Genomic DNA, 23,384 nt, shown 5'->3' on the forward strand with positions numbered 1-23,384 from the left:
AGAGACAAGAGATTCCAAGTTGATTGATTATCGAAAGTTGATTCTTGAGTTAATTAAAGAGTTTGATAACATCACATTCTGCTACCTTCTGTAAGAGAAAAATAAGATGACTGATGGCTTGGCTACCTTAGCCTCAATGATCAAAGTGAACGAACAAGAGGATGTAAAACCCATCCAGATGAGCATTTATGAGGCTCTAGCCCATTGTTACAATATTGTGGAGGAAGAAAGGGCTAATCAGCCTTGGTACCATGACATATTGCAATATGTAAATAACTGTAAGTACCTTAAGCAAGCAATCGAGAATGATAAAAGAACGCTAAGAAGGCTGGTTAATGTGTATGTCGAGCCGAAGAAAATACTGGAAGAAGTCCATAAGGGCATTTGTGGAACAAATACCAATAGTTTTACAATGGCCAAACAAATCATGAGATTCGAATATTATTGGTCTACCTTGGATGGGGATTGTGTCAATTATGCCTAAAAGTTTCATAAATGCCAAATTTATGGGGGCAAAATTCATGTGCCTCTTTCACCTCTTCATGTTATGACTTCTCCATGACCTTTCTCTATGTGGGGTAGGGATGTCATTGAGACGGTCTCGCCAAAGGCTTCCAATGGACATCGATTCATCTTCGTGGTCATTGATTACTTCACCAAGTGGGTAGAAGCCGTTTCTTATGCTAATGTCACAAAATTAGTAGTTAGTAAATTCTTGAAGAAAGAGATTAAATGTCGGTATGGAATGCCAGAAAGGATCATAGTATTGAACCTAAACAACAGCACGATAGTAGAGGTCTGCAGTCAATTCAAGATCAAATATCACAACTCGTCACCATATTGCCCGTAAATGAATGGTGCAGTGGAGGCAACCAATAAGAACACTAAGAAGATCATGGAGAAAATGACAGAGAGTTATAATGATTGGCATGCTAGATTACCATTTTCCCTCTATGCTTATCGAACATCTGTTAGAACCTCCACTGAGGCAACACCTTTTTCATTGGTTTATGGAATAGAGGAAGTCTTGAAGTTGAGATTCCTTCTTTTCGAGTTTTATCAGAATTGAAATTAGATGAAGAAGAATGAATCCAATCTAGATATGATCAGTTGAATTTGATCGAAGAAAAGAGGCTGAAAGCTATTTGTCATGGTCAGATGTACCAAAAATGAATGATGCGAGCTTATGACAAAAAGGTCCGCCCTAAAGAATTCCATAAGGGGGACCTGGTGTTGAAAAAGATTCTTCCTATATAAAAAGACTTCGGAGGAAAATGCATGCTGAATTAGGAAGGACCTTATGTGGTGAAGAAAACCTTTTCTGGAGGTATGCTGATTTTGACCGAAATGGATGATAGAGATTTGGCCAACCCTGTGAATTCAGATTCAATTAAGAGGTATTTCACCTATAAAAAAAAGGGCAAAGGGTGTCTTGAGACCAAAAGAGTCCTGAGTTGAAAACCTGAAAAGGGCGTTTCAAATTTGAACTAAAGAATGGGCATGTAATAGTCGTCTCCCCTCAAAGGTAGTAATGAGGAAGAGCTTTACATCTTGGGACATCGACGAAGTACTCTAGATCTCCCAAACACATATCAGGCTTAGATTGATCCTTAACAAGTTTGTTCAGAGAAGCTCATACTACAATATTTGAGGCACCTAATTTTATTTTCACTCAATTTGTGTTCTAGCAATGTTTTCCATTTTTGTTAATCCTTTCATTAAGGTTTTTGTACTCAATAAATTTTAGCCTTATCCATGTCGCAACCATGTTCAAGCATTTTTTGAATTGAAATAACTATTAATAGACTAACATTATTAAAGTAAAAGGATTTCTGTATATCACTCTAAAAGATTTCTAAATAGTACAGGGACCTAAAACAGGACCACTAGCTGGAAATAACCAAATTTAAAAGTTGGAAAGATCTTAGAACGAGTAGCTCAAATTGTGATTACCTCTTCGGACTTCCTATCAAAGATACCAGACCTGAATAGAATGCATGGTAACACATCAGTGATAGAACTTGGACAAACCACGAGCATTATTGACCTAAACGTTAAAAGACAAAACCATTCAAAAAATGACATGTTGCATTCATCATTCATATACATCTAGCTAGGAGCATTTGATTCATTCCAATCATAGCATCCTAATTGCTTGGAAAAATAGAGGCCTATGAAATAGATTCTATAGGTCTTGTTCCCTAGAGAACGATGTAACAGATTAGTGAAACAGTGACTCCTATATCCCTGAAGATATAGTGGGCCAAGATGATGTTACAACCTTAAATCCTGTATCCCTAAAGATGCAGTGGGTTGGATCAAAACTACAGTAGTAAATCTCATCTCCACGAAGATGCAGTGGAGCAAGATAAAGCCACAAATCCTATATTCATGAAGTTGTAGTGAAATAGATAGAGCAGCAATTCCAATCCCCCTAAAGTTGTAGTGGGTCAGAATAAAGCTACCATAGCGAATCTTATCTCCCTAAAGTTGCAGTGGAGCAAGATAAAACTACAAATCCTATACCCCTGAAGTTACAGTGGGTTGGAATGAAACTACATTGGTGAATCTTATCTCCCTTAAGTTGCAGTGGAGCAAGATGAAGCTACAAATCCTATACCCTTGAAGTTGCAATAGGTTGGAATAAAACTACAACGAAAAATCTTATCTCCCTGAAGATACAGTGGAGCAATATGAAGTTACAAACTCCTGAAGTTACAGTGGGTCGGAATAAAGCTACCATAGCGAATCTTCTCTCCTAGAAGTTGTAGTGGAGCAATATGAAGCTACAAATCCTATACCCCTAAAGTTGTAGTAGGTTGAAATGAAGCTACCATAGCGAATCTTATATCTCTGAAGTTGTAATGGAGCAAGATGAAGCTACAAATCTTATACCCCTGGAATTGTAGTGGGTTGGGATGAAACTACAATGGCGAATCTTATCTCCTTGAAGTTGCAGTGGAGCAAGATGAAGCTACAAATCCTATACTCCTGAAGTTGCAGTGGGTTGGAATGAAAGTACAATAGCAAATATTATCTCCTAGAAATTGCAAGAGCAAGATGAAACTATGACATTAAATCTTGCTTTCCTAAAGTTGTGGCAAAGTGGATATAGTGGAGGAGTGGAGTAATAAATGAATTGAAAAAGTGGGTTACTTGAAAAAGAGAAGCACCAGAGAAGTTGAGATACAGCAGGACCGAACAAAATTTGTCCTCCTTTAAAGTCTTTGCTCCCTTCCTATTATACGACAATGGGCAAAGAGGAGCAACTGTCGAGGCCCATTTTTATCCGGCTGAAACAAACCAAATCAGAAACCAAAAAATAATAAATTAATAAAAGTCCATTAAGAAAAAGGGTTCGTTTACAAATATACAAGCCCAACACCCAAATACTGACCCTAGCCTGATTACCTAAACTACCTAGAAGCCCAAATTACCCAGACCCAAATACTAACCCAAGTGCCCAAAGCCCAATAGCCCAAAAGCTAAAAAAACTAAATAGAAAACCCTAATTCCTAAACTCCATCAGTGCCGCTGCCTCTGTCACGTCGGTAGACCCGCCTTTAGCTATTACCCACACCCCTCATTACCACCACCACCTATAAAAAATAGAGAAACAGAAACAAAGAAACAGAGGCAGAGAAGTAGAGAAAAGAAAGACAAAAAAATTAATATTTTGTAATATATTTCAGCTATAAAAGTCGAAAATGGATTGTAACAAAAAAAGAGAATACAAAAAAACCAACAACGAAGTTCTTAAAAATGCTAGTTCTTTTATTTTTTATTTTCGAAGCAAATATATATATAAAATAAAAAAGAAAGTTTTTACCTATTTGTGCCATCACCAAAAACCATATTCGACTCGAGAAGCTTCAAAACCCTTTAGGGTTCCGTTGAGGGCCTTGTCGAAGAAGGTAAAAACCGAAAGGTTTATTCTTCTTTTTTCTCCAACCTTGGCCTTTTTGGGCATTTTAACTCTAGATATATCTCTACGGTCTCGAAAGGGTGAAAATGGCCTTTTTTTTTATTTTTCAGCCACTGGAGGCGGCGGTTGCCGTTGTCGATGATCGGTGGCCTCAACGGAGAATTGGTGGCCTTAGGATCGGAGTGGGAGAGGATGTTTGAGAAAAAAGAAAGAAAGAAAGATTTTTTTTGAAGCAAGGGGAGGTATGATTTTTTTTCAAAAATATTTGACTTAAATAGGGCACTGGTACGACATCGTTTTGGCTTGGCTTCAAACCTCCAAAAACGACGTTGTTTTAGGTATGATCCTACAACACGACCTAGATCCCCTTAGGATTCGTATGTTTTTTGAAAGGTTGAGATATTTGCTACCCAGGTCCCTCCGCTTTTAAGCACTACATAATTTACTCCTAATTTTGATTTTTTTCTTCTTTTTAAATTACACTATTTAATTTTAACTTGTTGTAATTTTAGTCCCCAGACTATCGACCCTTTGGGTAGTGACATGTGTACTAGGGTTGGGGTTATTTGCCCTTTTGGTCCCTGTATTTTTATTGTATTTTAATTTAACCCTTTTATTTTCTGTTCTTATTTATTTATACCTGAAATTTTATCATAGCTTCAATTTAGTCCTCTATTTATTTAATTAAGTCCTTATAATTTCTTTTTTTTTAATTTTTACCTTTTAAGTTGCATAATTTACATTTTTGCCCTCAAATTTCTTGATTATTTTATTTTATTCCTTTATTTTTAAATGTTGATACTATTAATACTATTAATACTATTAGTACTATTTTATTTTGGATATAATTATATTATCATCATACCTTTTTATATCATTTCACTATTATTATCATTATTATATAGTATTATTAATTGAATTATTATTATTTCTTATTGTTATATTCATATATTATTTTCATTTTATTTCATTATTTATGTTGTTATTTTGTTAATGTCATAATTTTTCCATCATCGTATATTCTAAATATTGCTACATACATTATCCATTTTTCTACGCAAACGCATAAGAAATAATTAAAACTGAGACAATGTTCTTTATTTAGAGATCTGAGAAGTTGTGCCTCTAACTTATGGGGTACAACTTTCTCCTTGAACTAATATTCGAATATCTTTTTAAAATTAAAAACGTATAAGATTTAGGTAATAATTAAACTATAAGCCTTCTTATTTTCAAGAATTTGAGATCTTGTGCCCCAACTTACAGGACATGACTTTTCATCTTGATCGACCCGAAATAAGAAAGCCTCTTCCGTAAAATTTAATTTAGAAGCCATCAAATAACATCACGTAAAAGGGGATCGCATTTTAAATTCTCTTCAAATTCTTAATTTTCGATGCTAAGACATTAAGTACAATGAAAGGAAGACAAAGCATGAGAAACATTCCTTATGCTTCTATAGTAAGAAGTCTCATGTATGCTATGTTGAGCAAACATCTAGATATCTTTTTCGAAGTGGGGTTGATTAGTCGATATCAAGAGAATCCTGGTCCAAGACACTAGCAAGCAGTTAAGCATATACTCAAGTATTTACGGAGAATGAGAGATTATATGCTTGTTTATATTTGAAGAGATCTTTCTCCTATCAGATATATTGATTCTAAATTCCAAATATGTCAAGATACGAGGAAATTGACATCAGGCTATGTCTTTGTCCTACACAGAGGGTCCATAATGTGACTAAGTGTCAAGCAAGGTTACACTACTAACTTCACTACGGAGGGCCAAATATGAGGTATGGAAAATGCTATAACACTATAACAATGCAGATATAGCTAAACACCAAAGAAACCACAGGAGAACAAAAATAGAAAGTATCATAAGAGAGATGAAAGTGATTGAAAGAATTGTGGATATAGTCAACGATCAAGTATGAGGAGAAACCCTATGGATTTATTTACCTAGGCTTTTCTAGCTAGAGAGTGTTTGGGAAACAGATAGAGGCCATAGAAATGCCAAACATGACTCATCTACTTTACTAGGGCAAATGGGAGACTATTGGATCTAGTGCCTTAAGTGTAGTATTTTTCTTTATGTACACTTGTATTTTTTTGAACAAATTGGTTTAATAAAATTATTTATGAATGAAATTAATATCCTTTGTATATTGTCCTTAATGGTTTTTGCATGCAAAGCAAAATGGAAACAAATATTAGCTCATTGGTTGTTTAATGTTTAACTAATACTAAATGGTATTACATGGTTTGATTGTAATACTAAAAGACAAATTATATTAACAAATGAACCTAAACATGCCCTTAGTCTAATTAAAAATGAGCAAATTGAATGAAAGACTAATATGTCATCTATCAAGTCCAGTTGGGGAGATGTTTTGTCTTGGGCATTAGAGCGAATGACTCCCAGTAGATAAAGACATAGATATGACTGACTGAATTGATAGTGGATTTATTTACTTGTGACATTCATAGTGCGGCATACCTTAATCCTGAGTGGATGGTAGGCTATGCATGTGTGACTTGTATACTTTGATGTAAGTAAAAGCCTCTGTTTAAATAGATAAGGAACCGAAAGCTGGTGTATTGGATATACGACTTTTGCAGTTTGTAGCATCATTCATAATAGTGGAATTCATAGCCCAAGACATGGGTAAATGATATCCTTTCATTGGCATTATATGATAGATGAAAAGTAAACGTGGTCACGTATCATTTTTCTTTGTGATGAATGACTTAATTGTTATATGATAGTAATTGACATTTCATGAAGGAATATATAATGATTACTATAACATAAAATAGGATCATATTAGGAGAATGAATTTATCCCAAAGAGATTAAGAATATCCTATGAGGGAAACACGCTTATGATAAGGTCATTGGACAAGTACTGATTGAGTAGCTTTCGTAATGATATGTAATTATGGAGAGCTCAGTCATGATACCATAGTCAAATTTCTTCGTGATTAGATCAGTTTATAATTAATAGGCAAAAAAATTAAGATTTTTTTTGCTATAAATATCACGAACCGACTCGATTTTAAATTTTTTTTGTGTAAGAAAACTATTTTTGAAGCATATTTTTTCCTTCAAAATGTGTTATTCGTTCATGTTATTACGTGTAAGGTGGCTCGCTAATACTAAACGAGGTTGTGTCATGCATTTCTGAAGGGCTGGGTCAGTTAGATGGTTCGACATTTAACGTAAGGAAAAGTGGGGAGGGTGGCATCTCCAGTGTGTAATGGTCTCTGTCATTCAAGTCAATGGGTTTGCTGAATGGTGGAATGGCACTAAGTTGTGTTGGACTTATGTCTTAGGGTGGTGAGTGGCAGTGTCGACTAGGGTCCATTTTCTGGTGGGTTTGAGGAGGTGGTGGTGAGTCGCCATCATTTATGTCGATGTCTGGAGTCGTTGAGAAACAGTGGTGGTGGTGGTGGTGGTGGCGGTTAATAGTGGTTGGTAGCTTTTATTTGACTCGGTTTCATGTCTATACCATGTGAGAAATGGTTTTATAGGTGCTATTTCAGAGTTGTTAAATGGGTGGAGGTGGTGATTTAAGGGTGTTTGGGGTTGCAATGGCGAGGGTCAAATGGGTGTTCAAAGGAGGATGAAACAATGTCAGGTTTGGGGTTGTGGTGTAGCTAGGTTTTAGAATGGTGAGGTTGCATTTTCTTTTGTATTAGTGAAGGGTGGATCGATTTAGGGGTAATGACAACAACGGTTTTTGAAGGGTTAAGGAGTCGAGCTTGGTGGTTTTTGGTTTTTGAAAAAGTAGTAGTGAGGGACGAAAGAATTAGGGTTGATGGGAGATATGGTGGAGTTGAGAGTGGTGGATTTGAGATTGTGTAAAGGGGTTTAGAGGTCGTGATGGTGATGGATTCATTAAGGATAGAGTGGGATCATGGGGCGGTCACGTTGGGGAGAGGTCGGTCAAAATTTGGAAAATGGGTGATGGGTTAGATGGGTTTTGTGGATGGTGTCACAAGTGTGTGTGTTTTTTGAAGGGTTGGGGTTGTTTTGTTGTGTTAGGGTTTTGGATTTAGGTTAGTGGAGAGAGGGGTTGGTCAAGTTGAGTTGTGGGGAACTTTTGGATAGTGAGGCGAGTTGGGTTTTTATATTTATTAAGGGTGTTGGATTTGGTTGGTGGGTTTGTTGGGTTTTGAAAGGATTGGGCTTTGGTTGTGGATTTGTAACAGCCCGTTTTCTATGAAATTAGAACGGTGATTTTGAGACCACAAATATGATGAGTAAATTATTAATTTATTATTATTCTAATGTTTATGAGATTATATTAGGGTTGTATTAAAATTTTGTTAAAAAATTTTAATGTTTGCATGATTAATTATGTGAAAAGGACTAAATCGTAAAAAGTGTAACAGTAGAGTTCTATTAGTTAAAAATGTCAAATGTTTTGAAACGTTAAACTAAAGGACTTGGATGGTAAATAGACCAATTGAGTTGATAGTGGATGTTTATGGACATGGTTTTGTTGAAATTATTAAAGTGTTTAAAGGTTAATTTGGTAATTGGTAAATTAAGCATAAATTAAATAAAACAAATGTTACTTCATCTTCTTTAATATTTGTTTCGACCAAAATTGGAAGGAAGGAAAACCATTTTTATGGTTCTTGAGTTCGACAAGCTTGGTGTGTGCATGTAAGTGATTTCGAGCCCCATTTTTAATGATTTCTATGTTTTTGAGGTCGTTTTAGCTTAAACTAGCTAGCCTAGGGATTAATTTGCAAAAATGTTAAAGGTTGAGGAACTTGCCATGAATTTTCTTGAATGGTTCTTTATGTTAAATGATAGATTATGAACCTTTGTTGAGAAATAAACAAGTTTTATAAAGTGATTTTTTATGAAATTTACATTTAGGGATTGCTTTGTAAAAATAGTAAAAATTCATGTTAAATTTATGAAATGATGATTTTTTTGGGTTGGTTTAAGTCCTTAAAGAATTTGGTTAGCCTATGAGAGGGATTAAAATGCTTAGATTTCAATTTATGAGCTTAAGGACTAAATTGTGAAAAGTTAAAATGTTAGGTGCAAAATAGTAATTTTGAATAAATATGAATTGTGGACTAAATTGAATAGTAGAAGTATTAAATTGATTGAAATTGTCAATTTAGATCAAGATAAACCATGTATGGACCTAGATCGAGGCAAAGCAAAAGCTTCGAATTAGCTCGATATAACCTTTATGCCCCTAGTTGTCGAGGTAAGTTCGTATGAACAGTTATGGTATTAATGCTATTTAAATTGTATGTTATTATGTTACTTATAATTTTAATTGAACAATGTATAAGCAAATTAATGTTATGACAGTTACCGAGTCCCGGTTGAACCTTAGGAATTCGTAGGATACAAATGACATGTCATTAGGGATTTCATGTTTTGGGTGCGGGTCTTGAATGTCCTACCAATGGCTGAGGTCTTGCATTTGTTACAGATACTCCACAGCTCGTGTGAGTAGCATCGTGTAGCTTACATTCCAACCCACAGCTCGTGTGAGCAATGATGTAAAGGAAATGTTACGATTATGTAAAAGCACATTTCGTGTGAGCTTTCTCAAGTATCCAATGTAAGTTTAGATGGTTCAATAGGTATGAAAAGGAAACGAAATGGTAAGTTGTGTTTAATTTATATGATCTTACTAGGCATTAATTGCTTACGTAGTTTCTTTCCTATATTTTATAGATTATCGAAAGCTCGATCGGTTTGGAAGATCACACTGTCTAGCATAAATATCGATAGTTTTTGAATGATTTGGCCAAGGTTATAATGACATGTATAGGAGGACTTGTAATTTCATTTTGTTGAATGTTTAGTTGGTGTTTGACTTGTATAAGTTGTGGAAGTTAACTTGGTTGATACCATTTGATGCCATAATAATTTTTGTTATTTTGGCTGTCTTATGATGCATGTTTGAATGAATTTTGTGTTATGTTTGGAATGGTAAGATAGTAATCAAGTTTGTGGCATGATTTGGTAAGTTTTTGAACTAGAATTTGCTGATTATAATTAGGTAAAATTGACATGTTTAGGTAAGTGTTGTTGAATGCATTTGTTGTGCCTTGAATGGCATATTGGTTAGTTGATTTAGGACTCTTGAGATGGCCATTATATTTATGTTTTGATGCCTTGAATATGTGCACAAAAAACCTAAAAGTTTATGCATGAAATGGTATTGGGAATGGTTTGATTCTAGGTGAATTTTGGGTCCACACGGGCATGTGACTCAGTCGTGTGTGACACACGTCCTGGCGACACAGCCGTATGTTATCTTAGAGTTACTTTGTATGCAAGTCAGTGAGTTACATGGCCTAACACACGAGGGTGACACACGGTAATGCTCTGTTATTGAATGAATTTAAGTTTAAATTGGCTATGTTATTGAATGAATTTAAGTTTAAATGTCTTTGATTGCATGGTAATGCTCTGTAACCTTAATCCGACGACGAGTATGGGGTGGTGGTGGTGTTTAGTTGTTGGGCTTGGTTTTGGGTTAAAGGTTGTTGGGTGGTGGGTTTGAAGTTTGGTTATGGATTTGGCATAATTTTTTGCAAATATATATATATAGAAAATAAAAAATTAAAATGAATGGAAAAAGAAATTTTCATTTTTAATGAAATAAAATGACGATAAAATAAATAAATTTTTGTGGGTTGCCTCCTACGAATGCTTTTGTTTAACATCGTTAGCTTGCCGACCTTTGAATTTAAATCCTTGGTTCTTCAAGAATGAACTTATCCACTTTGTGCATTTGGAATTGTTCATAGAAAGGTTTCAATCTTTGACCATTGACCTTGAAGAAATTCCCTATTTCTTTGCTTTTGATTTCCACTTCACCATGAGGAAACAATTGAGTTATAATGAAATGACCTAACAATTTAGTTCAAAACTTACCAAAAAATATTTTTAGTGTTGAGTCGTAAAGTAAGACTTTTTGTCCCATTAAAAATTGTTTACTGTCTATCATTCGGTCATGAAACGCTTTGGTTTTGTCATTGTAAATTGAAGCATTCTCATATGTGTCCTATCAGATTTCCTCGAGATCTTATATATTAAATTTTCAAGACTCACCTGTGGCTTCCAACTACATATTGCATTATTTTATATCCTAGAAGGCTTTGTGTTCCAGTTTGACTGGGAGATGGCACGGTTTATTGAAAACTAGTCAGTAAGGTGACATGTCAATAGGTCCCCTATTAGCCGTCCGATATGCCCAAAGTGCATCATTTAATCGTAGACTCTAGTACTTCCTATCCAGCTTAACGATCATTTCCAAGATCAATTTGATCTCTCAGTTTGAAACTTTAGCTTGACTGCTAGTTTAAAGATGGTTAGCGGTGGTGATCTGTTGCTTCACCCCATACTTCTTCATAAGTGTGTTGACTACCTTGTTGGAGAAGTGTGTTCGTCAATCTCTAATCAATTATTTCGACGTGCCAAACTTGGGAAAAATAAAAAGATTTTAGAAAATCTACAACAGTTTTAGCATAATCATTACGAGTAGCTTTAACTTTTACCCATTTAGAAATATAATCTATAACTAAGAGTATAGAGAGATTACCAAACGAAGAGATGAACAGCTCCATGAAATTTATGCCCCATAGATAAAAAATTTGGCTTACATGTATGAGTGTAAGAGGCATCTGATTTGGATGGCTCAAGTTACCCACCTATTGAAATTTTTCATAGGTTTTACAAAAAATATGTGTCATGAAATATTTTTGGACAAAATAATCCACATTCGAGTACCTTGTAAGCAGTAAATTTACTGTCAAAATGACCTCCACAAGCATAAGAATGGAAAAAGGTGAGAATGGCTTGTACCTCAGCTTTTGGTACACATTTTAATTACCTTATTAGAGTAGTGCTTAAATAGACAAGGGTCATCCCAAATGTAATGCCAAAATTTTTGTTTAGTTTTGTCTTTCTTAGAACATGGTAAATCAGAAGGAATAGTACCAGTAATGAGGTAATTTACCATGTTTATAAACCAAGGATAAACTGCTTGTGCCCAAAAAAGATTCTCGTTCTGGAATTCATCTTTTAGTGGTGTCTTGTCATTCAAAATCGACAAGTGACATAAATGGTCGGCTACCAAATTTTCACACCATTTTTTTTCTCTAATTTTAAGGTTGAATTCTTGTAAAAATTGGATCCATCTGATCAATTTCAGTTTCACCTCCATCTTTCCAATCAAGAATTTCAAAGCTGCATGGTTAGAAAAAAATAATTACTTTAGTTCCTAATAAATAAGATCTAAATTTATCCTAAGTAATTACAATAGCTATAAGTTCTTTTTCAATAGTCAAGTAGTTTATTTGGGCGACATCTAAAGTTTTCAAGGCATAATAAATGACATGTGGCTCTTTAATGGTTCTTTGCCTAAGGATGGCTCCCACATTGTGATCACTCATGTCATACTTTATTTTGAATAAAAAGTCCCAATTCGGTGATTACATTATGGGAGCAAAAACTAATTTTTGCTTCAAAGTATCAAATGCGTCCTTGCATGCTGTATCGAACTCAAACCCTTTGTTTTTCTACAAAAGACGACAAAGTGGCTATGAAATCTTTAAGAAGCCCATAATGAAGCCTATGTAGAAACTTGCATGACCAAGGAAAGAATGAATCTCCCTCATAATCATGGGGTATGGTAGTGAGTTAACCACATCAATTTTGGCCTTATCGACCTCAATTTCTTTAGAAGAAACAATATGACCTAAAATTAAACCTCTATCTACTATAAAGTGTCATTTTTTGTAATTCAAAACAAGGTTAAATTCTAAGCATCTTTATAATATCTTAGTGAGATTGACCATACATTCATCAAAGAATTACTGTAGACAGTGAATTCATCCATGAAAACCTCAATGATTTTCTCAACGTAATTGAAAAATATGTTTACCATACATCTTTGAAAAGTAGTCGGTGCATTTGAAGTCCGAATGGCATCTACCTATAAGTTAATGTGCGAAAAGGGCACATGAAAGTCATATTTTCTTGGTCCTCTTGGGCCAATGGAATCTTGAAAATGACCTAAATATCCATAAAGACAACAATAATGAGTTTACCAGCTAAACGTTTAAGCATTAGGTTAATCAAAGGAGTGGAAAGTAATGTTTTCGAGTAGATGAGTTCAACATCCTGTTACCTATACAAACTCGCCACCCATTTTTAGACTCAGGTGGGAACTAGTTTGCTTGCCAAGTTCTTCACTACTGTCACACCAGTTTTCTTGGGCACGACGTGTATCGAGTTGACCTAATTACTGTACCAAATCACGCAAATCATCTCGGTGTCTAGTACCTTAAGGATTTCCTTCTTTACGACCTCCATCATCGATGGATTAAGTCTTTTTCAGGCTCCGTTTTACGATTTTTCATTTTCCTCTACAAAGATCCTATGCATACAAGTAGAGGGACTTAAGCCTTTGATGCCAACTATTGACCATTCGATCACCTCTTTATAGTCCCTTAGAACACAAACTAAATTTTCCTTCTCCACTTCTGAAATCTTACTCGAGACTATAACTGGTATGTGTTTTTATCCCAAAAAGACATACTTGAGGTGTTCTAGTAACGGTTTTAACTGCAAAACAATGTTTGCATAATAGAAGGTAAAATTTTAGTTTGAGAAGAAGATAACTCAAGGTTGCTACCTTGGTCTGTGATAGGCTGCAGTGCCTTCATGCCGTTAACAATTTTACGTAACGACGCCTCAATTGTCAAATGTTTCTCAAGTTGGTTAATAGTGTCACTACCAATACTCCTATAAACCAAATTTTGAACTCATAAATATCATAAAAATCAATACACTCTTGAGTTAAAGGTTCAATGATGTCAACACTAGAAACATTTAACACTTTACTAGGATGGGTCATGACCTCATAAACATTAAATTTGATGATTTCACAATCGAATTCCATATTGAACGTTCCATTTTGAACATCAATCTTTATGCTCACGGTACTCAAGAATGGTCTCCTGAGTAGGATATTGGAAGAACTCGTTAAGCTATAATCCTCTATGTTTATGATGTGGAAATCTACAGGAAATATTAGTTGATTAACTTTAGCAAGGATGTCTTCCAAGGCTTCTTTTAGATAGACAACCAACCTGTCCGCCAATTGAATTATAACACTTGTTTCTTTCACAGGACCCGTTGTTAAAAAAATCAAATTTGAAAACGATTTTCTTGCACGGTGGAAAATAAAAAATTTTGAAAATTGAGCCAGTTTGTTATACTTATAGAAATAATTTTTCCCCAGATAGTACTTGGGTTTTGAGCGAGATAGATCCTAGACGTTTTCAACTCTTAACCGAATGACCTTCTTTGCTATTCTCGTACCATGAACTACCTCGAATGTGGGCTAAACAATTTTAATTCAAACACAAAATTAGAAATAATTTTCTTACTTTCAATAGGAAAGTAAATTTCTTCCTCTTATTGAAATCGGTAGAATTGTTATTCGAAAAAGATAATTTATACTTAGAAATAAATTCTGACTTTATTTTCAGGAAAAATAACAATATCTTAAAGTTGTGTAACTTATTTTTTTTAGCTCTACTAGTGTCATCTATTTATAGTGAGAGATAGTGCAACCCTAGTTGAATTAGTATAATACAAATAATATTTATTTAATAGAAAAGCAATCCCCTAGTGGATTTAGGAGAGAGTAGGGCGGCCAACCCTAGTTATTTTACTAGTTTTGGCACTCCTCGTACTTGTTATGAGGGGGTTTTAGGGCCTCTTTTGTATTGAGTCCAATTATATGTGCTTCTTGAACTTTTAACACAAAACTCTATAATTTAATCCAACCCAAGACATGTTTTTCTATTTCCTAAAATAAATATTATTTATTAAATTAATTTAAATAAATTAAAGTTTCCAATTAAATAATTTTCTCATCCAATTCTAATTTTGTTAAAATCATGACAACTTTACTGTAAAAGAATCTATGACAAAATATATTTAATTTCTACATTCAACGAATTTCATAATGACTGAATAATTTAATTCTATTTTCGAACTTCAATTATTTAATTAAATAATAATTTGAAAAAAATTAAATTAATTCTAAGGTCATTTCCATACTTAGTAAAAAACCGCATCCATTTTTGAATGCAACCCATTTCTCTAACTTTATCATTTCTATTCATTTGATTCAATATGCAATTCTTTTATTGTTTCAATGAGCTAGCGGAGGGATGGATAAGACATGTAATTAGGGATCAAATGATTTATAATTAAGTTTCAAATTTTCGCCTATTAATTATAAACTTATTTAGTTATAAGTCATTCCACTATAGTAACATTCCATTGTGAAAGTTACTCAATCAGTGCTCGTCCAATGACCTTGTCATAAATGTGTTATCCTCATAGGATATCCTTAATCTCTTTGGGATAAATCTGTCCTCTTAATATGATCCTATTTTATCTCATGATAATTATTACATTTTCATGAAAATTCAATTACTATCATATAATAATTATGTCATTCATCACAAAGACAAACAACTCGTAGCCATGTTTACTTTTCATCTATCATGTAATTCTAATGAGAGGATATCATTTACCCATGACTTGGGTTATGAATTCCACTATTGTGAATGATGCTACATATTGCAGAAGTCATATCGTCAACACACCAACTTTCAATTCCTTTTCTATTCAAACACAGACTTTTATGTACATTAAAGTATACGAGTGACACATACATAGTCCACCATCCACTCAAGACTAAGGTATGTCAAACTATGAAAATTATAACTGGATAAATCTATAAGCGTATTAATCTGCCATGAATCGATATGGCAAATTAGGCCTTTCTAACACACTTAAGGAGATATTTCTCGAGCAAAATAGATTTTTTAGCTTAGTTTTTCGTTTTTTTGTAATTTTATATTTTTCAAGTATTAAGTGAAAATCTCTCATTTTTGTCTAATTTATTTTATCCAAATTGACCGATAGTGCCATTAAGAGGTCTAACATGTGTTAAAGTGATGTAGGGGCGTGTCGGAGGTTGAAAACAAGCTAGAATGACATCTAGGGCAAGGTTATCATGATATCCAACCCTTGGAATTGTGATACCTCCTGTAGTATAGATGACCAAGGAGACCCTTCAATGGTATCGCGACATCCTCCTTGGGTATCGCAATATCCACCTCTCAAGAAAGACCCCCAAGTTCAATACTTTTCGAGATATCACAATATCCTCTTTTGGGCATCACGATATCGCCTTCGTCAGAGGCACAAACTTGGACAAAAAGGAAAACCTTTGTCTACCCGACCCACTAATCACACAAGGCTCATGTAGGGGAAATTTTGGCATCAAAAAGTCATTAGAATACCTGTCAAAACATCCAAAAATTGATGAGGAGGAGAGATAAACATTTAGCTTAGTTTTAGGTTCAGTTTTCTCTAGGTTATCTTTAGTTTTTCTTTGCACTTTTCTAGGGTTTTTACTTTTCTTTTCTTCTACCTTAGATTAGAGTTTATTTTTCTACATTTATTTCTTGTTCTTAATGTTCTTTATGTTAGTTAAGTTAGTTAAAATTGTAGCTAAGGTTTATTTACATTCCAGTCCATGTACATTGCTTTCAAGACTCTTTAAGCTTTATTTTAATGTATTTTAGTTTACTTTACTTCAAATCTCTTAAAGCTTGTTCCTTTTATGTTTCTTACTTTGGATTTCTTTGTTAAATGCTTTTGGTTTCATGTTACTTAAGTTTTATTGCATAAAAATCTCAACTTTCACATTTTTCTCAAGTTTTAGTTTTATGGCTACTTTGTTTTCCATTGTTATGTTTATTTTCTTAACTTTGAGCATGTGTAGCTAAATCCTTAAGGAGGTAGGTTGATGGAGGTGTGGATAAACTAAAATCTCTGGACAAAGGACTAAATCGTAACAAATAGGTCTAATTTTAATAGAATTAAAGATTTAGGTAGTGACGCCCAAAGGGAATATTAAGATAAAGTGAGAGTGGAAGGTAATCTTGTCGTGCACCCGTTTGTTAGTCCTGGATTAACCGATGAGATCGGAAGATAAACTAGACCTAATCTGTCTAAGTAGATAAAATTAATATCGGAAGATACAATAGAGCCACTTGGTAGTTTACATGATTTATGTCCCTAATCCAAGATTTGGTGAACCACATCTAAGTCAACCAACCCCTATTCGTCATTTGCTAGGTAGTCCCTCTAGTTTACATTTCTTAAAATTTAGTCCATATAGTAGAATATTTAATTTTCTTGCAAACTTATCTTTTATGAATTACCGTAATATAAAATCATATTAGTAGCCACTTAGCCTCTATTGTGTATGCTATTTATTGCTCAATCACCTCTTCCTTTGGGTTCGATCCTTGGAATACTTTGTTGTTTTATTGTAACACTATAAATATTGCAATTGACCATATGCTTGCAGTAAAACCGAGCTTTAAAAATTGTTTCATAAATTAGTTGTTTTAATTCGCACATGTGCAGCTGGTCATAGATTCAAGATCTAGTTAGCAGTCTCATACATGTCTCTATCTTCTTGGAGTCATCTACTCTGATGCTCAAGAGAAAGCATCTCCCCAGTTGGAGTTAATTGTTGACATATTAGTTTTTCACCTGGTTTGTTCATTTCTAGTTAGAATAAGGACATGTTTAGGTTTATCTACTAATATAAGTTGTCTTCTTGTATTACAATCTAACCACGTAATACTACTTAGTATTAGTTAAACATTAGACAACTAGTGAGCTAATATTTGCTTCCATTTTTCTTTGCCTGCAAAAACCATTAAGGACAACATACAAAGGGTATTAATGTAATTCATGAATAATTTTATTAAACCAATCTGTTTGAAAAAATACAAGTGTACATAAGACGAAAATACTACACTTAGGGTATCAGATCCAACATACTCATTTTCTTCTTTATAGAATCAAACCTTCATAGAAATGTTGAAGAAAAGATTTTTCACTAATACCGTATTATGGGCAACTCACACATAACTTCTTAAAATGGTCCCTCTAATCGTATAGTGATTTCGCATCCCTTTGTCGAACACCAACGATTTCCCTTCTCAACTTAACTACTTAGGATACTAGGAAAAACTTGTCAATGAATAAATGATACATGTAAGCCCATGTGTTAACTGAACCAGGAGAAAAAATAATCATTCTCTAGTGAAGTTAGCTAAAGAAAAATGAAAAACTCGAAGTGTAATTTGGTCTTTATAACTCCCTGTGATTTCATACTCAAGCAAACCATGTGGAATTCCTTGAGATGTTTATGGAATTTCTCATTCTACAAATCATGAAGAGTGGGCAACAAGTGTATCAAGCCTGATTTGAGTTCAAATGGTGCATCTACCTTCAGATAGGAAAAACATAATGGTTGATGTTCATTTAGTGCCTCAACAAGTTTCCTAATGGTACGATCAACCATGACTTTAGGTTTAGGAGGTCATCTTCGTTGACTCTTTTATCACGACGTAGTTCATCATTAACTTTTTTCATTTTTGTATGTCTATCTCTAATTTCATTGTCTATCATTTTAGACCCTTTTGGTCACTTACCGCATCTTATTACTTCTCTTTGTAATGCTCGAGCGATTTGCTTGATTTCGAGATCGAACTCTAGTGGTTTCTCTTAGTCATGACCTAGTCATTAAGACACAAATAAAGTTAGATTATTAGCAGTCCTTGGCAACGGTGCCATATTTTTATGGGTGTCAAATCCACCAAACTTAGTATTCCTATGACTATACATAAATAATGTAACACCCCACGCCCAACCTATCCACCAGATCTGGGTATGGAGTGTCACAAATGGACCTACACTTAATTTTTGCTAACTTAACTATCAATAAATAGTTTGAAAATAAAACTATTCAGTCATGAAATTAAAAATAATAATTCTTATAACTAAGGATCCAAGCCACTGAATGTTTAATCCTTCAAATTATTTCTATCTCTCATCAGACTGTTTGTTTACAATGACACCCTTAAGGTTCCTTTAACTTAGGGTTAACTACTTCAGAACCCTGACCCTAAGGACGTCATCTAGTTCCACCATGATTGATCTTGAGGCAAATCCTCCAATGGTACCCCATTCCTCTATGCATGACTTTGATCCAACAGGGATTCCTGATCTCCAGTCCATCTGGCTTGGTCCCTCCTTTGAGCAATCAATCAACCTCGCAAATCCTACGAACATATGCCAACCACTTTGTAAGTTCAAATGAACTTAGTGAGTTTCTTTACCAGCCATAAATAACCCTATCACACAAGGGTAACGAATGTAACATAAACTAAACATAAATTAACTCCCTCCTTACTCATGGCAAGAGTGATAACCTAATTTTAGTGGCGTCAAAAATAGTGGTTTTGGAACCACGATTTTGACAAGAGAATAAATAATTTAATATTTAATTAAAGTCTATGAGATTATATTAAGGCTGTATTAAAGTTTTGTTCAGAAATTTTAAGGTTTAAATGGTTAATTAGATAAAAAGGACTAAATCATAAAGGTTATAAAAGTGGGTTTCTATTAGTTAAAAAAGGCCTAAATGGCAATGGAAAGGAAATTTAATGTATTCTAGATGGTAAATATATCATAATTAAGTTAGTGGATAGTTATGGACAAGGTTTTATTGAAATATTTTATTAATAATAAGGGTAGAATAGTAAATTAGTAAATAAACATAAAATTAAATAAGCTAAAATCATCATATTCTTCATTTGGTTATCTTCAAAACTGATTCTACCATGAATACTTAGCTAGGTTTCGGTCAAGCTTCATTTTACCTTGCATGGTATGTTTTCAAGCCCTATTTTTAATGATTTTTATGTTTTTGAGCTCGTATTAGCTTAATCTAGCTAGCCTGGGGGTTAATTTGTAAAAATATTAAAGGTTAAGGGACTTTCCATGGTTGAGTTTGAATGTTTTTGGATGTTATTTTGTATATTATCAATCTTAGTTGTTAAACAAACTTGTTTTGTTAAGTGATTTTTGATGAATTTTGGATTAGGGATTAAATTGTTGAAAGTGTAAATCCATGAGTTTTATTGTGAAATGTTGGTAATTATGGGCTGTTTCAAGGTCCCTAGTAGAATTGGTCAACATGTATTTAGGTTAAAATTGTTAAATTTCAAGTTATGAGCTTAAGGAATAAATTGTTAAAAGTTAAAATATTAGGGGTAATTTCATAATTTTACATAAATATGGATTATTGATTGAATTGAATACTTGAAATACTTGATTGAATAAAATTATCTATGTAGATCAAGATAAAAAACAACCATATGGCTTGATTAGTTTTCAACTCTAATTCTACGATTATAGTTATCGAGGTAAGTTCGTATAAATTATAATCCTATTAATGATAGTTTGATTTTATTATCAGTTATATTGTGTTAATTATAAATGGACTTGAATATACATGTATTGATGCTTTGAGTAATTGATGGATAAATGATCCCGTTTGAACCTTAAGAATTCTTAGGATACAAATGACATGTCATTAGGGATTTCATGTTTTGGGTGCTGGTCTTGAATGTTCTATCGATGGCTGAGGTTTAGCATTTGTTGCAAATTCTCCACAGCTCATGTGAGCATTCTAGAGTATCCAATGCAATTCTAGATGGTTCAACGAGCAAGTAAAGGAAATGCATGGTATGTATACAATTGAAATGGTTCATGATCTTATGAAAAGGTTGATGAGTTAAATGAAGTGTATATGAAATCTACTTATGATATGATTGAACTCATATTTATCATGGATGAACTTACTAACTTGTGAGTTTGATGGTGCTTGTATAGGATTTTACTAAGCTTATGGCCTTGGTAATGATATTATGCTTATTCTATAAATTGTGCTAAAGAAATGGTAAATTATTTTTGTCGATTATCAAAAGCTCAATTGGTTGGAAGTTTGACGGAGATCTATCACACTATTCAGCAACCATTTCAGTAGTTTTTGAGTTATTTTGGCCAAGGTTATTAATGGCATGTATAGGACCTTTTATAATGATAGTTCTTGAATGTGTTAATGGTCAATTTGGCATATGTATGCTTTTGGAGTTTATGTTTGGTTTAATGGATTTTAATGTCTTGTCAAGTTAGGCTATTTTGGCCATTCTTAAGTACTTGTATATAAGATTCTTTTTGGTATGTTTGTGATGGTATGTAAATGGTTATATGTGATATCATTTGATAGTTAAAGGAACTAGGTTTTGTGTTTGAAATGTGGCTATGTTGCATTGCTTTGGTTAATGATGTTTTGGTATAAATGTGGTGCCTTTGAATGGCATAATGGTTAGATGAAACAGGTTGATTGAATTGGTATGTTTAGATGTGTGTGAATGATGCTTAGGTCTATTGAATGTGTGCATGAATGGAGTGGTTCAATAGGTATGTTTTGGCCTTGAAATGGCTTGATTTTAGGGTCAACTTGTGGAGTACACGGCCGTGTGTCACTTGTTAATTTTGTGTGTATCGAGTTAGTATGTTACACGGCCTAGCACACGACAATGTGTTACATGTTAGAGAGTTACACAGTCTATCACATGGCCTGTGACACGGCCGTGTGACCCAACTTAGTGAGTTACACGGTTTGAGAAATGGGCTGGGACACAGTTGTGTGTCCCTTTGTTCGATTGTTACACGGCCTGGGTTATGTCACACGGTCGTGTGGCCCTTGTTTTCAAATTTTGCAACTTTTTCCCAAATCTTTTTATTTGTTTCAAATTAGTCTTAAATTGTTTCTAAACTATTTTTAGGGCCTCAAAGGCTCGATTCAAGGTCTAAATGCATATGTTCGATAGGTTTTTAATAAGATTTATTTAATTAATGTTAAATGATTTTATTAAGTTGTTTTGATGTTAAACATTGTTTAGATTATTCGGTAATGCTCGTAACCCTAATTTAGTGACAAAGATGGGTTAAGGGTGTTACATTTAAGGGTATCAGAGCTACGATTTAGTCAGTTCTCAGACTAAATGTAGCATGCATGGAGTCTAGAAATACATGCCATTATATAACTTGTGGTAGTGTGATATCTCCTGACTCAAATTGAATTATGTTTTCATATAGATAAAAGATGTCATCCAACCAAGTTGATTCCAATGAAGTTGAAAGTAATGCACAAACCTCCAATCATGGAGCAGCTAATAGTAGGGCCCGCATTTGAGGGCCGGGCAAATAAGGTGAAAGAAGCCTTTTTTCATATGATGTACGAATGATTTTTAGAATTTGTTAGAACAAATCCTATGGCTCAACGACCTCAACCTGTCCCCATTATTCCTCAAGGTTTAGAGGAGGTACGAGTCGATAGACCTCTAGTTGATAAAATTCGTAAGTATGGGGCTGAAGAGTTTCATGGAATAGTTGAAGACGACCTTGAAATAGCTAAATTTTGGTTAAAGAACATTGTGAGGGTTTTTGATGAATTTTCTTATTCTCTAGCTGAATGTTTAAAATGTGCGATATCGTGACTAAAAGACTCAACACATCAGTGGTGGAATACTTTGATTGTGGTGGTACCAAAAGAGCGTATAAATTGGGATTTCTTTCAGAAAGAAATATGTTTGTTAGCAGTATCTCGACAAAAAACAAAAAGGGTTCCTTGAGTTAAAATTGAGTTGTATGACTGTAGCAGAGTATGAAAGGGAGTTCGTGGGACTTAACAAGTATGCTCAGGAATGTATACTAGTAGAAGCTGTTATGTGCACTCGGTTTGAATTTAAACGAAGATATCAAACTATTAGTAGGGATTTTGGAATTGAAAGAATTTATGTTATTGGTGGATCGAGCACATAAAGCCGAAGAACTTAGTACAGCTAAAAGAAAGGCAGATTTTGAAGCTCGTGACATTGGTAAACAACCTATGGGAAAATCCTTTTCATCTCCATCAAATAAATTAAAAGAATTTCAAAGTTGTACATCAGCTTCAGTAGGATTTTCGGGAAGAGATAAAGGGAAGCAACATTCAAGTTCGAAACCTCAGGCTACTTCTGTAGTGAGTGTGGGGAGTGCTTGAAATAATAAACCTGAATGTCAACAATGCAATAGATGACATTTCGAGGAGTACAGATTGAGAGATGGATCGTGCTTCAAATGTAGTTCCTATGATCATTTTCTTTGAGACTTTCTTGAAAGATTCGATAGAGAGAAAGCTCAGAACACTCGTTCAAGTAACACAGTTGCTAGAGGGAGTTCCTATGGCTCGTCAAAGTGGAAGGAAAAATTCTACAGTTAGATCTGAGGATCGGGCACCAGCCAGGGCTTATGCAATTTGAGCTCGTGAGGAAGCTTTGGCACCTAATGTGATTACCAGTACATTTTCTATCTTTGATACTAATGTTAATGCTTTGATTGACCCTGGGTCAACACACTCATATATATGCACAACCTTAGTGTCGAATAAGAAAATACCTTATGAG

Source organism: Gossypium hirsutum, chromosome D06, assembly GCF_007990345.1.
Source record: "Gossypium hirsutum isolate 1008001.06 chromosome D06, Gossypium_hirsutum_v2.1, whole genome shotgun sequence".
Lineage (NCBI taxonomy): Eukaryota > Viridiplantae > Streptophyta > Magnoliopsida > Malvales > Malvaceae > Gossypium > Gossypium hirsutum.